This window comes from Seriola aureovittata, chromosome 5 (genome assembly GCF_021018895.1).
Source record: "Seriola aureovittata isolate HTS-2021-v1 ecotype China chromosome 5, ASM2101889v1, whole genome shotgun sequence".
NCBI lineage: Eukaryota > Metazoa > Chordata > Actinopteri > Carangiformes > Carangidae > Seriola > Seriola aureovittata.
The window spans coordinates 29062939-29072355 of record NC_079368.1 but is presented as its reverse complement, the minus strand read 5'-3'; the positions used below and the strand labels follow the sequence as shown (position 1 = coordinate 29072355).

The following is a 9417-nucleotide window of genomic DNA, read 5'->3' as shown; positions in this document are numbered from 1 at the left end:
AATCAGCTCTCGCTCTCTTTCTCTTTTTCTATTTTTCATCTCTCTCTCTCTCAGTTTGTTTCTTTATTCTCATATGAAGCATCACACCTTTTTTTCTTCTTTTCATTTTCTTCTTCTTTTTCCTCCTCTCTCTCTTACTCGCCTATTTTACTGTTTCACCATTATTTTAGAATTTGCCTTTAAACGTGTGTGACACCTTTCACACATGATCTTCTCCCAGAATTGAGTTGTTACACTTATGCACGAACAGCGAGCAGATCCAGGAATTTCACACAAGATCTTCTGAGGATTCGTGTTTTAAAGTGAAATTATGTAACGTGTAAATGTACAAATGTAAATTTTCTCTCGTAAAAATAGATATTAATAGAATAATAGAATTTCCAAGCAGCAAAAATAACGTACCAACGTAACAGTTACTTTTTCTCACATACTGGACGTACCAGCTGAGAGTTAACATTGTCGTGTGTTGCCAAGAATGACGTAGAACAACCAGCTCATAATCTTTCACACAATAGTGTCTGTGTTGTTTTCTGTCATTTATCAGCTGATTCGCTCATTAACTCGTTGGCTCTTCAGTTCGTAACCTGGGTCATGATAAACAGAGTTTCATGTGGGTCATTTCTAAAACCGAACGCTGGCCCAGCTTCGGCCCCCGAGATCGGAACGGTTCTTTAGCTGGAATCAGCCACATTCAGCTAGCGACGCTGCGGTGATTTTAAATTCATGGTGACTTGATGAACTGCAAAAAAATAGCAGAGCAAAACACACACAGTCTGTTCACATACATCAGTATCATATTAAAACCCTCTGAACACAGCATGTTTTTATTATTAAATACATTTACATTTGATCACTTGACAAACACAAACTAAAGTGATAAAAATGTCCTTAACCTTAGCTGATAAATTGGCCATTAATTATAATATTTTAATAAAATAAAACATTTTCAACATTAGCTGCTGACTGTTTTAGATAAAATTAAAAAGTCATTAATATAAGCTGCTAATTTGGTGATTAACCTTCTTATATTATGACAAAATTGGAAGAAAAAAATCAGAGGTATATGAGCTGCTAAGTTTGTCCTTTGAACATTGAATTTCCTGTTCAAATGGAAACGTTTCATGAACTTTAGCTGCTACGTTCGGCCTCCAGATCTGTTGACGGTGGAAAATAAAAAAAGTGAGAGTAACATTAGCTGCTGTAATCCTGCCCGTCACAAATTCAGCACTGAGGTGAACTGAAACGTCACCCGCCAACGCTGAAGAAAAAAAGATTTTAAAAGTGAACACAAGCTGCTGAGTTGGTCATTAATTATAATATTTAGATAAAATATAATATTTTCAGTAACAGTAGCTGCAGACTGTGGCTCTAATGTTTAGATAAAATAAAAAATTAGCTGCTAATTTAGTGATCAACAATCCTATTAAGATGAAATTGGAAAAAATCAAATCCAAGTTTGGCCATTAAACATTGAATTTCCTGTTGAAATGAACATTTTAAATGAACATTAGCTGCTGATTCTGAAGAGACGATTCACGACCAGACCACAAAGAGTTAACTTTAATATCAGTAAGAGAGAAATTGACTGATAATAATACAACACTGATTATTGTTCTACTATAAAAAAAAAACGGAGGAATAGAAACATGAGTTACGGAGGAAAAGAAGAAGGATGGAAGCAGATAGAAAAGAGTAAACAGGAAGAGGATGAAAGAAAAGAAATTAAGGAGAAACAAATGATCAGGAAAAAAAAGTGATGAAGAGGAGGAAAAGATTGTAAGAGAGAGATGGAGGGATAAAATAAAGGAGGAGGGAGGAAAAAGAGACGGAGAGGAATCGGGCGACACGAGGGAACGGACTGAAAAAAAAAAGATAAAAAGTAATAGACTGGAAAGAGAGAGGGAAGGGAAGGAAGGATGGAGGGTGAAATGATAGAAACACACACTCGTCCCCCTGCTATCCATCCATCTCAGCTTGTGGAAATAAGGGCCTCCTCGTTGTCAGCTTGTTATTTTTTTCCCCTCCTCCTCCTCCCTCGCTCCCTCTCTCTCTCTCTGTTCATCCCTGACTCGCTCGCCCTCCGTCCTGTCGTCCGCCAGCGTTCTGTCATGTGTGAAGGTATCGATTTGCCAGCGTTTTAACCATCAAACTGCAGCTCCGCTTTTTAAACAATATCTGACGGACGGAGGGAGGAGGAGGGAGGAGGAGGGAGGAGGAGGAGGAGGAGGAGATGAAAAGAAGTGGAGAAAAGGATGAAAGATGGAAAATAAAAGGAGAGGACATGAGAGAGTCACAAAGGAAAGAAAAGAGACGATAAAGAGAGAGAGAATAAGGAAAATGAAAAGATGGAGGACAGGAAAAATAAGAGAGAAGGAGTCGAGATGAAACAAGGAAGTGAGAACGTAAAGAGAGAGAGGAGAAGAAAAGTGTAACTTAAAAGGAGGGAGAAGGAGCACAATCAGGACAAACAGGATAGATAGATAGGGATAAACAGGAAGAAAGGAGGGATGAGAAGAAGAGGAGGAAGACTTCTCCTTTGAAGCTCCATCAGATGGTTTTACCTCCGCCGACAGACAGAGTCATCAAAGCAGAAAATAGAAAAAGAGAGAAAAAGAAAAGAGGGAGGTGGTTTGAAGAACAAAAGAGAGGGGGATGAAAGAGGAATAAAACCATAAAGAAAGAGAATTAGAAGAAAGACAGAGACGAACAAACAAAAAGAAGGAAGTAAAAGCAACGATGAAGAGATGTGAGGTTTGAGAATTAGAAAGATGGAGGGATGACAAGAAAGAGGGAAAAGTGGGATTAAAGGAGGATGAGAGGAAAAAGAAAGACGAGATGATGGAGAGACTGAAGAGAGAGAAAAGAAGTAAAATAGAAAAAAGTGAATTAAACAAAAGTAAAAGATAAAAACCTTAAAAGAAATAACAATAAAAATGAAGAAAGAGAAAAGAGAGAGAGAGATTGAAAGACAAGAATCTGACTATTGAAAAAGATGAAAAGAGAGAGAGATGGAGCGATTGGAAAACGAGTGTTAGTCCTCTTTATGGATCGCTGTTTGCTCAACCAAAGTTTGGTCGTATTGATCTGCTGCCAGCATCATATTTATCACTGTGTGTGTGTGTGTGTGTGTGTGTGTGTCTGTGTGTGTGTGTGTGTGTGTGTTTTCACAATATCCTGTTTCTGTTTAACAATCATGCCAATAAAGTGGAGTACATTAAAGTGTGTATGTGTGTGTGTGTGTTTGATCTCCAGACCTCCTGCTGTGAGTAAAGATCACACACACACACACACACACACACACACACACACACACACACACACACTCTCTCTCGTGTCCGCGGGGTGTTAAGGCCATTCAGTGAAGCATCTCGTCCTACTGGTGTGTGAAAACAATAAGAGAGATGGAGGAGGACGAAAAATCCATCCATCCCACTGAGAGAGAGAGAGAGGGAGAGTGAGAGAGACAGAGAGAGAGACAGAGAGAGAGAGAGAGGGAGAGAGAGAGAGAGAGAGACAGAGAGAGAGACAGAGAGAGAGAGAGACAGAGAGAGAGAGACAGAGAGAGAGAGAGAGGGAAAGAGAGAGAGAGAGAGGGAGAGAGAGAGGGAAAGAGAGAGAGGGAGAGAGAGAGAGAGAGAGAGAGGGAGAGAGAGCGAGCTCCATCATGTTAAAAACCCTGCTCTCTCTCTCTGTAGGTGGTTTCAGTTTTAACAAGCGAACGTCGCCTCTGATTCGAGCAGCTGAGACATGAAGAGTTCATTCAAAAAAAAAAAAAGCTCCATCACATCTCCGTCACTTCAATCACAGGAACTGAATTTAGGCAGCACTTTTCAAAATAAAGTTACAAAGTTCTTCACATGGTTTCAACAGGATTACAACAAAGAATAAAACTAAAGAGACAAGAAAGAAATATTTAAAAGATTAATCTTTTAAATATTTCACATATTTTCACATCGCTTACTTGTGTTTCTATTTTTACTGTTTTTATTGTTTTATTTTTTATCTTGAGTCATTTGTCGACGTGTTTGTTTTGTTATTTATCCTTGTGAAGCTCTTTGTCGTCTGATTTTCATAAGCAGGAAACCTTACTATTATTTTTGTTATAATTCTTGTTTTTTTTTTTTTAATTATTATTAAAGACAGAAATAATAAAAAGCAACTAGAAAAAAATATTTAAATATAGAAAATATTAAAATATTAAAGGATAATTCCTGTTTATTAAAACAAGTTAAACTAAACTCATTTAAAAAAAATGTTTTTTGTTAACAGCTGAGATCGGAGAAAACTGAGATGACATCGAACGAGAACTGAAACAACGAGACCGTCGACAGTCGTCCGCCTCATGGAGGTCAAGGTTAGTGACGTGGGTTAGTATTTACGCCACGAGTTTCAGAAACGCTGCTGGCCCCGTTTTATTTTGAAAACTCAGGGGTTGTGTTTTAGTTTGAAAACTCAGGGGTTGTGTTTTATTTTGAAAACTCTGGGGTTGTGTTTTAGTTTGAAAACTCTGGGATTGTGTTTTATTTTGAAGACTCTGGGATTGTGTTTTATTTTGAAAACTCTGAGGTTGTGTTTTAGTTTGAAAACTCTGGCGTTGTGTTTTATTTTGAAAACTCTGGGATTGTGTTTTATTTTGAAAACTCTGAGGTTGTGTTGTAGTTTGAAAACTCTGGCGTTGTGTTTTATTTTGAAAACTCAGGGGTTGTGTTGTAGTCTGGACAGACGTTTGTAAACGATGAGGTCACACCCACGGCCTCTCCTGATTGGCTGTCATCAGCCTGGACTACCAGTGGTGAATACAACATGAAGATGAATGACAGTGTCACTGACCTTGTTGTCTTTGCAGCTGCTGTTCACTTACATTCTCTGTTTTAATGCTACAACTGCAGAGGAGACAATCTACTTCCTGTTTACGCCGGCTCGCACATGCTCAGTGTACGTGGTCGTGTGAGTTGGTCTGGACGCAGATTGATTTAGTTTTAAAACGCTGATTTAAAATGAAAACGTATCAGCGTGGACGAAGCCTGAGTTCACCAACGCAGCGGCGCTCATCACCTCCATGATTCTCGAGGCTCGGATCACAGAGAACGTCACGCCGTCGTAACTGCGGCGTGCGAGTCTGTACGTGTGAACAGTGTAACTGTGACCTGAGGCCTGTTTTTATGCTTCAGTTCACAGCTTTTGCAACTTTTCACACGAGTAACGACCCGGCTCGTCTGGAGAGAGAGGAAGTGACATAAAAAACCAGATGTTGTCGGTCAAATAAAGTTATTTATCGTCACGGTGATTAGAAAAGGGTGAGGACACAAACAACAGAGTGCGACCAGAAGGGGAGCGGAGTGTTTACATCAAAGAAACGTGTAGCTTCATGAGCCCCTCACATCCTGCTCAAGGTGGGAGTGTTGGGGGGGGGCAGAGGTGATCACAGAGCCAGCATCTCTGTAAACAGCAGACCCGGCATGGTGGGACCGGGGGGGCGGGGGCGGGACCAGGGGGCGGGACCGGGGGGGCGACACTGTTGTGTTCCACGTCACGCCTCTGACTCCCGGACGCCGTCGCCCTCTCGACTCGTACACTGTGGCGGCTTTGTTCGTCTCGGTGTAAACAAGCAAAGGCGCCATAATGAGGGGTCTGATTAACGGCAATATAACAGCATCTGTGTTTATAAAGAGGCTATTGATCGTGTATCGGAACGTGAGCGCTGCCAGAGCTCAACTCTGCTGTCGCTGAATGAATCCAGTGTGACAGCGCTGAAGGACCGACCAGACCGTCCCCTCGTCTCCACGCCACTGTCACATCACAGTGACACTGTCTGCCTCCGCCACTCAGACTGCTTTCAGGTTCCACCCCTGTTTTCCCAGAGTCACATCCAATATTCAACATAATAATAATAATAATAATATAATAATAATAATAATAATAATAATATTTGCTGTGATGCCTTTGACCATCATGATCTCGAGGAGTATATCACAATCACAAGGTCAAAATCATGTTTTGTGAGGTCACGGTGACCTTCACCCTTGACCATTGACCTTTGACCTTTAGCCACCAAAATCTCATCAGTTCATCCTCGAGTCCCTGTGAATGTTTGTTCCATCAAGGTGTCACTGAGATATTGAAACAATATGGCTCCGGCTCTGACTGTCGCCACCGTGGAGGCAAAGCCAGAATATTGTATTATGATATATTATATGAATATATATAAATATATAAATATAAATATAAGTTTGTAAGATAAAAGACGACAAATCATTTGCAGCCTTTAGAAACAACCACGAGGCGTTACAACAGTCAGTTTATCAGGCTGCTGGAACAAGGAGATGGTTTAGACCAAACAGGAGGAAAAGAGGGTTTTGTGGGTTATTTGCATGAACACAACATTAACTACACACACACACACACACACACACACACACACACACACATACATACAGTACAACCAGATTTGAAGCAGTTCGTCCATTGATTTCCTCTCACCTCCTCCTCCTCCTCCAACATTCCTCTTTATATATTTTTTCTAGTTTTGCATAATGTTATCGAGCGGCTGCAGCATCACACGGCTCGGCCGATCAGCTGTTTACTGACAGAAAAATAAGCTTCCAGCAGGAGGAGGAGGAGGAGGAGGAGGAGGAGGAGACGAGGGAGGATGAAAACTTTGTGCAGCAGACGCCTCCGTCGGTCACAGCGACGCCCAGCAGAGTGAGAGAGAGAGACTGGACGCTGCATCAGGAGTCTCCACTGAGTCAGCAGCAACCTGCCAAACATCTCTCACTCTTTCACTCTCTCTCTCTCTCACTCTCTCACTCTCTCTCTCTCTCTCTCACTCTCTCACTCTCTCACTCTCTCACTCTGCTGCTCGCCAGCTGGAGCTGAAACAAGTGTGAAATACAGCGGATCATACACACAACATCTGTAGAATATATCAATCAATCAATCAATCATACAACATAGACACAATATAACAAAGTGCTTAACAGAATAAAAACAATAAAAACCAACCCCACCCCCTCACACACACACACACACACACACACACACACACACACACACAGAGTAATAAATAAAAACATTAAAAGACTGGAAAGCAAAGATAACGAAAGAGGGATAGAGATAAAAATAATAAAATAGTAAAACAGAGGAGATGTTTTAAAGTGAGTGAAACCAGAAATAAAAGTTAGGATGTTAAAAATTGAATAAAATAATTACGACAAAATAGCAAAGATAAAATAATCAAATGAGGGAAGAAAGAGAGGGGATGTTTGGAAGTGAGTAAAACCAGAAAGAAAGGAGAAATGAAATAAATAAAAGCAGAAAGAGTGACGGTCGTCTGAAAGCTTCAGACGTCTGGAGAGTGAAGTTCAGCTCACGGTGGTCAGGGAGGAAACCGCAGGGAAGAACAAATAGGAAGTGTGTGTTGTGGCTGTTTACAGCTCACGGGGTTAACCAGCGCTCAAACATCTAATATGGATCTTTTTTCTACTTTTAGTGTCTTTTTTTCTCTCTCTCTCTCTCTCTCTCCTCTTCTTCCTCTCGTTCCTCACGTCTCCCTCCCTCTGCTCCGGCCTTCACTGCTAATTAGTTTCAGAGGGAGAGGAGAGAGAGAGGGAGGAGGGTGAGGACAGAGAGAGAGAGAGAGAGAGAGAGAGAGGAGAAAAAGGACAGATGAGGACGAGAGAGAAAGTAAAGAGAGGAGAGTTCAGTAAAAAAACGAATCTTATTGTTGATGCTACGACGACTGACTCTGCAATCATCTCTGTGACTCACCCTCACTCTTTGCTCCATGTCAACATATTTATTTATTCTTATTTATCTTCCGCTCGTTTTTATTGTTTACTTGAATCCTGTGTATTTTTGTCTTTGTGTTTTATTGCATTTCAACTCGGCTGCTACGACATTTTAATTTAGTCATCTGTCTATTTAAGTCTCAAACATTTTCTCTTGTGCTCGCTTACAGACGCACAGTGGTTGTTACACGTCTTCCCAGTCCGTCTGGAGGAACACATGTGCAGCGTCTCATGTAGAGACGAACGGACACAACAAACCGGAGGCTGCGTGGACGCCTCTGATGACGCAAACTCTCACGTGAGCCGACCGCACACAATGTTTTGTTTAACCTCGTTTGATGTAAATTTTCATGTAATCTTTTTTTTCTCTTTGATTAATTATTTTTGCTTTATTACTGTTATTCAATCTCAAGTATTATCAATATTTATTAATTATTTAATTTTATTTATTTATTAAATTTATTCGATTTATTTAATTGATTTAATTTTATTTAATTTTATTTAATTATAATCATGTTATTTATTTATATCAGTCCTGTCCACTGGAAATTATGTTTATTCTCAAAACAACTTTGTTTTCTTCCAAAATATCCGATCTACTTCTTCTCTGACAGGAAACGGCCTGAGGACCAGTTAACACATCGTCTACAATAAGATCATTCTGACACACAAATATGGTCGAACAGGAAGTAGAAGGGTGAAGAAGAAAAGGATGAAGAAGCTTACACTACACTAATGGTAATATCGGTAGGTGTGTTTCCATTAATCTGTTTAATGCGCAATTTGAAATTGTAAAATTAAAAAACAGTATAAAAGAAACTATACTCTGCCATGAGGTGTTTTCTCAGACGATTCCATGAAGCAATATTTCACTAAATGTTCAAACTCAAGCCGTGACGCCTGCGGTTAGGAGTCATTTTTTGTATTTATTGTAAATTACATTTTCACAAATTTGATTATTTTTTGATCTGTTGTAAATGTTTCTAATTTATGATTTGAAATTCAAACTTTAACATTATTTTGGATTTATCTTCAGATCTATGATCAGCTGTGATAGATGGACGGACTGGGACTGAGCTTATTTGCTGTTTTTGACAAACATGTTGGAAACATAAGCGAGATGGTGAATCGATAAAGTCTTTGACCTCACTGTTATTTTGGTGGAAGTATAGATAAATCGGCCAATGAACAAGCAACTGAAGCTTTGTGATTTGGACAGTTAAAACCAGTTAACCTGGACTGGACCAGTTCCAACCCAGAGACAGACAGCTGGAAATCCATTGTCACATTTAATTGGAATGATATTGCAAGAGGAGAAAACTGCATATTATTCTCATAACATCACTCAATGGAAACACAGAACATTCACAATTGTTATTTGTCGATTTTTCTAAAAAGTTGCTTCCATTTTGCGCAAAACTGCGATTGAAACCCAGCGAGTGAAATGAACTCTGTTCAGTCAACACGCTGAAACACACTGAAACACAGTGAAATACACTGAAACACACTGAAACACACTGAAACACACTAAAACACAATGAAACACACTGAAACACACTGAAACACAATGAAACACAATGAAACACAATGAAACACACTGAAAAACACACTGAAACACACTGAAACACAC

The 9417-nt window shown here is 39.8% G+C and overlaps 1 long non-coding RNA gene across 1 annotated transcript; it reads left to right on the top strand.

The window, feature by feature from the left end:
* The first annotated feature begins 4266 nt into the window (after positions 1–4266).
* On the top strand, positions 4267–8549 carry LOC130168978 (uncharacterized). The gene is made up of 3 exons (XR_008827764.1): positions 4267–4354; positions 7958–8085; positions 8402–8549. It is a non-coding gene; the product is annotated as an uncharacterized LOC130168978 (long non-coding RNA).
* Positions 8550–9417: the final 868 nt, after the last annotated feature.